Source organism: Symsagittifera roscoffensis, chromosome 2 (genome assembly GCF_963678635.1).
Source record: "Symsagittifera roscoffensis chromosome 2, txSymRosc1.1, whole genome shotgun sequence".
Classification (NCBI taxonomy): domain Eukaryota; kingdom Metazoa; phylum Xenacoelomorpha; order Acoela; family Convolutidae; genus Symsagittifera; species Symsagittifera roscoffensis.
In genome coordinates this window covers 75213867-75223401 of record NC_087063.1, presented here as the reverse complement: position 1 = coordinate 75223401, position 9535 = coordinate 75213867, and positions in this window count along the sequence as shown.

Genomic DNA, 9535 nt, shown 5'->3' with positions numbered 1-9535 from the left:
TAATTTGTACGCTTTTTTTTCTATTTTTTTTTAAATTAAACCACTTAACTGAAAGCAGATCATACCAAGGATGATTAAAGGGAAGGCAGACGTCCACCTCGTCCCAAGGAAAAAGACATCTTATCACTCAAAAGGCATTTCTTTAGGACATCCATTTTCGGCTGGCTAACCTTAAATTAGCTCTAGAGGAGCCTTTGCGGCTTCAATTTAACAAGAATTTTTCAGCGGTAAATGGATGACCTAAAAAATTGATACTTGAAAAGCATGATGATGACCATTACGAGGCCAAACTGTGCACTGGATAGGCGCTCAATATTGCGTCTTTATAATCCTGGATTCAAGAGACAAGTCCTTAAACATGCTGAAATTTTGTCTGAACAATCAAAGGAAAAAAATACAAAAAGGAGCGTTTTTATTGCGGAATTCGATTACAATTTAAAAAGGAACAGTTTGGCCTTGTAATGACACTTCTACTCTCACTTCTGATGTATATTGAATAACTAGTTTTTGTAAGAAGTCAAAGTTTATATATTTTTTATTTTTGAGCTATTTGAACAGCTAATCTTCGTAAATAATCGAAAAAATATATTTTTTATTTTAAAACTAATTTAAAAAAACTAGTCTCCGAAAGAAATCAAAAAACAACATAGTTTTTTCTGTGCTAATTTGAAAAGTTAGTCTTCGAGAGAAATAAAATCTAGAGAAAGGAAGCCTTCAAAAGCTGTATTTCCATGCTATTTAAAACTGAATACATTTTTTTCACAATGGGAACGATTCATCCAACTATTTTTATTGAGCCATTCCTTTCCGGCATTTTTCGGGAAAATTTTTGAAATTGAAGAAAACGCAAAATATATTAAAACTGGAAAAGTCTTGTGATCTGATTTTTATAGTACTCTAATTTAATCAATTTAATGACAGTTCTTAGCTTGACCTAATCCACTCGTAATCCACTCCTTTGGAATGATCTTGATCACTTTTTAACTAAGTTTTTCAAAAAGGATCAAGTAATTCACATAATTTTACAGTTCTTCTTATTCTTATGGGTTTTTCTGCATCACTGAAAATTCTATTCTTGAAAAGCATGATGATGACCTCAACAAAACCAAACTGTGCACTGTATAGGCACTCAACTTGGTGTCTGTATGTTCCTGGATTCCAGAGACAAGTCTTTAAACATGTTAAATTTTTGTCTGACTAATCATAGGAAAAGAAAGTTCAAAAACAAACAAGCTGACCGTCGTGTTTAATCCGCTAACAATTCACAAGAGGCACAATTTGGCATCGTAATGGCACTTCTACTCTAACTTCTGATCTAATTCGAACCGCTAGTTTTTGTAAAAAAAATCAAAAGTTATATATTTCTATTTCTGAGCTGATATGAACAGCTAGCTTTCATAAGAAATCGAAGACATATAATATAAACTTTTGTTTCAAAATTATTTGAAAAGTTAGAAATCAAAAACAAAATACATCCTTAATTCTCTGCTAATTTGAAAAGCTCTAGTCATCGGATGAAATGAAAAACATCTAGAGAAAAGAATCCTTCAAAAGCTGTTTTTTCATGTTTAACGAAATAATTACTTTTTTCTATGAATTATCAAGAAGCTCCCCTTCGACCATGAGAACGATCTATCCAACAGTTTTTAATGAACTGTTTCCCTCAGAATGTTTTACATTGCCTTTTTAAATTGAATAAAACGCTAAAGGTTTTAAAACAGGAAATTTGTTGTGATCTGATTTTAGAGTATTCTAATTTAATCAATTTAATGGCAAGTCGTAACACAATCCACTACTTGCAGTGATCTTGCTAATTTTTCATCTTTGTTTTAATATTTAAGTGATTTACTTTTTTAACAATTCTCCTCATTCTCCTAAATAGACATAGATATAGCAATAATTCATTTTATCATGGCGCAGCCAAGCAATAACGAAACGAGCAAAAAAAGATTCCATAATTATAGCAAAACCCTTCAATCAACTCCGCAACTCCTTGATATGATTGGAGGGATATGTTCCAATTAGTAGTAATTGCTAAAGAGAATATAGATTTTGATCTATGCTATATTCAGTAGAAATAAACTCTGCTACTCCACCTATCTTAGTAAATGCCCCAAATGGCAACGAAACCGAAAGACAGAAAAACGACATATAAAAAAACATTGACAGAACAAAGACGTTACAATGACAAAAAATACAGCTTCTCAAAAAGCAGAACTCAGGGATTTTAACGGAACCCATCTAGAGGACGCCAGCGAAAAACTAAAATTTGTTTTGTATTTGTCCATCGGAACAGAAAGTTAAAAAAATTTAGTCAAAAAATCACAAAAATCAAGGTTTTACACCTTTTATTTAAAGAATTTTGAAAATTTCAAGGAAGAGCTTTCGTCAGAATGAAAAACATAACATTCGAATGTCCCAAGATCAATAATAGGAAACGAAAAAACAAAAAAACTCTAGAACATTTTTAAGGAGTAAAAATGCAGAGAAATGCGACATATCCAGTGGAGACGAAGAATGGATACAACACATTTCAATAAAAAATATGAAAAATTAGGGTATCTAGAGGAAACTGCCTAGAGAAACTTACCTCTTTTGGAAGCATTGAACATAAACCACATAGACGAGAAAAGAATTAGCAATCATCTGAAATTGACTAACAACTTCAAAAAACCTGGTAACATCGTACATACCAACATCAAAAGACATATTAATGTCAAGAGAGAACCCAATAGGGATTGAATGAGGAAAGTGATTTATAATTTGCAGTGGATTTAAGTTCACTTACAAGTCTGTGCAGCTAAAAACGTGACTTGCTAAAACTGTAAGTACATAGGACATGTCACAAAAAGTTGTAAATTGAATCACAAAAGGATATAAATTGTAAATAGCCAAGTTTTAAAGAGCACAGATGATGAAAAAACTTTAGGTTTCAATGGTGTAAACTTAGATCACGCACACTGAGAATGTTGCAAAGTTATTTTTGCGTGTTCCAAAGAAGTCAAAGTGACAATGATAATTATCCTGCGTTAAGTTTTACAGCTAATTACGGCAAAAACGGAAACGAAGCAAAAATATATTAAGTGGTACCTGTGTAACGAAACAATTAAGTAGATTCCGCGAGCACTGTTACTCTCAAAATGAAAAACATCCTTCATGAATTAAAATTGAGAAACCCTTACGTCAAAATACATCCAGTGAATCAATCAACCAAGGACTTATTTTCTGGATTCATCGACACAGCGATCAAGATTAATGGTAGAATCACAGTTCCAATACTTTCGAAAGGATGGTACATTGAAAGCTGCTTCTTTTTTCTTACAGAAAATCACGAAAAAATTATCCTACGCAAGGATAACCTAAAAAAAAGTCGAAAAAGAAGTAGCCCAGAAAACTATCCCTAACACATCTCTCCGAGACTTGGTAATCACGTTAACTCTATGAGACCCTCCTCAAACGATAACACAGAGAAAGTTTTTAACAATTTCAAAGAAACATTCCTTCAAAAAACCAAGAACCAATTGAAAATATCACACTTTCACAAGCCATTATAACCCATCCACTTAAAGGGGAGAAGAGTCCTGGTCCACTTATTAGATTTATTCAAAGACAAACTTCTTAGATTAAAATCCGAGGGACCCTTCAAAAAACTTGAGAATTGCGACAAAGATTAATTTATCTGCCCTTTCGTCATATCTTGCAAAAAAGACACATCAATTAAAATCGCCTCAACATCGAACTTCATAAGCAAGCACATTTTTACAGACAAATATCAAATGCTCCTTATTCACGAGCCAGTAGATGAAGTCGAAGCAAATAGTTCTGAAGCGTCCATCGGAGATTTTTGGTTTAAAAAACTTGATTTAAAAAACGCTTATAGCCAACTAGCCCTAGAAGACTTCAAAAGCAAAAAAAGGTAATTGTAGTATATATTTTTAGGTGGCGATATAACCAGCACCTTCTAAGTTTGAATTAGTTTTTACGGATTAGGAGATATGCTTCATGATGTTCAGTGTCAAAGACCCAATAATTTTTTTTACCAATTGTTACTAGAACGATGATTTAATTGCATCCGAAGAAGAATCTTGGGAAGAAATAAAAATTTTCAGTAAAATTTTATTGACCTAAGGTAATTACAGTCGCCGTTAAAAAGCCACAAAATAGTTTTTTCAAAAAGAAACAGAATGGCTAAATTTCAAAATTACCGAAACTGGAGTAATTGCGGTAATCGACCAAACTTAGACTATCAAGAATATTCAAAATCATATTTTTTTCCAAAATTACCTTTTTTTGGCTTCGCTAGTCAATATATGAAATTCGCTCTTAACATCTCAACACTGGGTAGCCCTATTAAACCGTTACTGAAAAAAAAATCTATATTCAGAAGAAACGAAATTTATACGTTCGCCTTAAAAAAAATCAAATAGAAGATCGTGAAATTAACCAAAAAATACTAATTTCGACGTAAATTTTCAAACTAGAGTAAACTGGGACACCTCACACAACGTTTTCGAGCCTCATTAGAACTATCACATGGGAAGAATGAAATAAATATATCATTCGCGTCAGAATTTTTAAGGCAAATCAAGACTCCAAATAATCCACTGATGGATTAAAATTACTAGGTGCAGTCTGAATAGTTGAATATTAAGAACATTACTCGTACAGTTCAGATTTTGGGGTTATTGCTGGCGTAAAACCTAAATTTCAGCAGTATCGTCAAATCAAAGTAATAAAACATACCACATTAGACTTGCACGTTGAGTAAGTACTACTACTACCTTTTAGTTTCCCGGTTAAACACCTAGCGGGCAAAGATATGGGCTTCAGGAACTTAATTTCAAAACATCGGTCGGATAAAGCTATCCAACCTTTATTTCAAAATTGTTAGTTGATTCTGCACACTTTTGATGTTTTGAAATTTACTTGGAAACAGAGACGGATGTGGAATTTTCTCGAGGGGGGGGGGATGGGCTCGGATTTTCATTTCAAAAACTTTTCAAAAAATTTGACGATCTTTTTTTTAGGTCGACCAAATTGATTTTCCAAGCTCTCCTAAACCACTAAAAAGACGCTGTTTTTCTGCGCCGCAGGCAAAGTTTTGAAAAAAACAGGTAAAAAAAGCCGTTTTTGGGCACTTTTTGGAAATTTTTGAAGTTCAGCCAAAAGTGATTTCTTAAAAAAACGTACTTAAGGTGGGACCCTTTCGGTCGGTAGGGGATCGAATCCCTGAGGGGATCGAATCCCCGCCCCCCCCCCCCCTCTTAAACCCGCCCCTGCTAAGAAACTATTATTAGTAAAATTAAACTGAAATTAGATTTGCACGCTAGATTTGCACGTAAAAATTCGGAATATTTTATTTTTTTTTCCGATTAAATCTCATTTCTTCAACACAACTCAGCTACGTTATGATGCGTTGACGTTAGTAAAATAATCTAGCATAAATTTTCTCACATTTTGAAAAATGAAATTGCTCTGCAATGACACAAAAATATGTATTTCAAAGCAAAAGTAGCAAAACACCTGCCATGAAATTTTAGCAAATCGTAGCAAAACTTTGACAAAAACAGGGGCGGATCTAGGATTTTCTCGAGGGGGGGGGGGCGGATTTTCAAAAAAAATTTCGAAAATTTTGTCGACCTTTTTTTTGTTTTAGGTCGACCGAATTGGTTTTTGAGCTCTCCCTAAGCATGATTTAGTCCCTTTTTTGGCAACATTTTCTGCGCCGCAGGCAAAAATTTGAAAAAACAGTCCAAAAAAGGCGTTTTTAGGCACTTTTTGGAAAATTTTGACCTTGCGTTTTTTCGGCGCGCTTTCCCCTCAAAAATAGAATATATTGGCGCCTAAAGGGGTCTTTAGAAAAATTTTAGGGTCGGTTGGCCAAAAATGGATTTCCTAAAAAGTACCAAATGGGGGACTTGTCGTAAAATATATGCCGGGGTTTTTTCGGGGATCTTTGCATTATCAGTACATGAGGGCTTCAACACTTATACTACCTGTACTGAATTAATTGACAAAATATTATGTGAGTATCATTAATTCGGGCATTTTTCAGGCTAGCATCACATGTGTGACATGCCTATATTACGCATGAGCATGACAACCTTTGAGCTGAATCAGGTCTGATTTTCTTGAATTTATTCAGTTCTGAACAGATCTGAATCCTGTGGAGTTATAGTGTCTTTTGGGGCAAGGTAGAAGAGAAGGGGAGTCAGTAACGAAACGAATTTCAGAAACAGTCAAATTAACTGATTTGAATGAGGAAATTTATGTAAAAAGTAAGGTTCACTCGAATTGAAATAAGAGACACTCAGCGAATTTTAAAATGCAGTAATTAAATTAAAAACAAGACTGCTCGTATATCAGGGCAAAGCCCTGAATTTTCCGACTGTCCCCTAATTCATATCAAATATTGAATATGGAAAAGAAAATATTGAAAACCTATCAATTTTGGACAATATCAAAGTGTAAAAAGTTAAGTCGTACGAAATTAATATGACCGATCTAATTAGCTAGCCTCAATTCAATTTGATACGATTTTATTGGGCGGAATAATTCACCATGCACACATAATTCGCTTTACGCTCTCAGCAATATGAATAAGTTCTTCAAGGTGCGCATAATTTCGTTCAGAACATGGCCAATTTGGCAGTTTTCAAACACCCAGAACTTTACAAAAGATAATCGGAGGTGAAATATCTTTTTATATATGAACTCAGGAAGTCGGTATCTTCAATGGGGTAAAACAAATTTTGTTGAAAACTATTATTTCGATCGGCGAAACTTGACTCAATAAAAATTATGAAAGAATACCCATCTTGTATGCAAGTTTTGTTGACTTAATTCGGTTTCATCTAGATGAAAACATTTACTCTTGTAGGTATCTCTCTTAGCACTGGCACAACACAGACAACGTGTTAATTTGATCTGATCAAGTGTCAAATACATCTTACTAGGTGCCTGCCAGATCTGATCACGTCCATACAATTTACCAACTTAACGGCAGAAACATTCTACATGAGCCATAAATCAAATCCTAAAACTTTGAAATTTAGGTTTCGTGAGCCAAATTAGTTCAGAAATTAGATTTGAAATCCCTTCTTTGCAAAATAATGCAAAATTAAGAACCTACAACCTATTATTCTGTGGAGACCGTGAAAATCTATCGATTTTCTGTGACAAGTCACATGAAAGAAATTTTTATCCACAACATTTCGCAAAAACAATTAATCGAATTCGCGTCAGCTACTTTTGAAAGTATTGAGATTTTTTTTCGGCTGATTTTGTTAAGTAGATAACTTATCGTTTCAATGACCTTTAATGCAAATTTAAATTCCCAACGGAAAGAATTTACATAAGCTTCAGAGCAAGGCAACCTGCATGCTGGCAGAGTTTGTAGTTTTGTCCGGCACTATCAAATTAAGTTTTATTTATACTTCTTCAATTTCAAAGCATTAATCGAGGCTCATGCTTCAATGAGTTGATGTTTTAGCATTTCTTTTAGCTCTGTACTTCACTGAAACTGCACATTTATAACTTTCTTAAATGTATAATCAAATTAAAAAAATGCACCTTTTTGAGATTTTCGATTGTTCAAATGTTGCTGAACTTTTATCATTTTTTCGTGAGCTAAAGTCTTAAAGTTTTGTAGTCTTTCTGGCCAACCAGGGGCGGATCAAAGTTACGCAGAATTTTAGCTCGACCGAAATACCATTTATAAAACACCAAAAAGGGAATTTGAATGTGGTCACTGGATCGAATACCTGGGGTTAGACTTCATAACGAGGTAAAGTTTTTACATAATGAATCTCGTGTAAATTAAGTTAAACTCGAAATGAAACGAGATACACTCTGTGATTTTGAAAATGCCGCGATTAAATTAAATAATTCAAAAGCTGCAAACCTTAAAAAAGCGCATCATGCCTATAATTAGTTCAACTGAAATAAATTTTTGAAAAAATCCCCAGCTTGTTTGATGACTTTATTCGGTTTCACATGGATGAAAAACCATTACGAGGCCAAACTGTGCATTTTGTGCATCGTAAGCAGATTCCGCAACAAGGATGCTCCCTTTGTTCTTTCATTTTCTCTGATCGTTCCGGCAAAATTTTAATATGTGTAAAGACTTGTCTACGGAATCCATGAACATACAGACACAAAATTGTGCGCCTATCCAGTGCACAGTTTGGCCTCGTATTGAACTTATTTTTGTAAAAATCTCTTTTAGCACTGTCGCAACACAGACAACCTGTTAATTTGATCTGATAACGTGTCAAACAGATCTGATTACGTGTTTGCCAGATCTGATCACGTGTTTTCCATATTTGGTCATATTTTAACCAAATCTGATCAGAACTGCGGCATTTTTTATTCATTATCACCCCTGCTCACTCGTGTAACTTTTGTGATCAGAACTGATTTTTGCAAGAAGTGAAAAATAGTTGATCAAGTCTGGTACAAATTTGAAACTTCAGTATGGGACTACCATAGATACTTCCAACATAACCGCAACGTTCTACCGCCAAGTTATTTTAGAAATCTGATTTGAGATCCTTTCTGTGCTAAATAAAGCGTAAAAAGCAAGAACACACAACTTGTTTTTCTGTAGATACCCTGTAAAGTTATCATTTTTGTGTGACAAGTCACTGAAATATAAATTTTTTTATCAAAAACCATTTTGCATTAAAAATTGATCGAGTTCGCGCCGGCTACTTTGAAAGTACTGCAAAATTTTTTTGAGATTTTCGATTGTTCAAATGTTGCTGAGCCACTATCATTTTTTTCGTGAGGGAGAATCTTAAATATTTGTATTCTTTCTGGCCAACCAGGGGCGAATCAAACTTACACAGATTTTTTTTGCTCGACCAAAATACCATTTATAAAATAGCAAAAGAGGAATTTTAATGTGAGCAAGAGATTGAATACCTGGGGTCAGAGTTCCTTACTGGTTAGACTTTTTACATAATGAAGTTCGTGTAAATTAAGTTGAGATCCTTTCCGTGTAAATTAAGTTGAGATCCTTTTGAGATCCTTTCTGTGCTAAATAAAGCATAAAAAGCAAGAACACACAACTTGTTTTTCTGTAGATACCCTGTAAGGTTATCATTTTTGTGTGACAAGTCACTGAAATATAAATTTTTTTATCAAAAACCATTTTGCATTAAGAATTGATCGAGTTCGCGCCGGCTACTTTGAAAGTACTGCAAAATTTTTTTGAGATTTTCGATTGTTCAAATGTTGCTGAGCCACTATCATTTTTTTCGTGAGGGAGAATCTTAAATATTTGTATTCTTTCTGGCCAACCAGGGGCGAATCAAACTTACACAGATTTTTTTGCTCGACCAAAATACCATTTATAAAATAGCAAAAGAGGAATTTTAATGTGAGCAAGAGATTGAATACCTGGGGTCAGAGTTCCTTACAGGTTAGACTTTTTACATAATGAAGTTCGTGTAAATTAAGTTCAACTCAATTGAAACGAAAGGCATTCTGCGATTTTTTAACTAAATTCAAAAACAGCCAGCCTTAAAACATC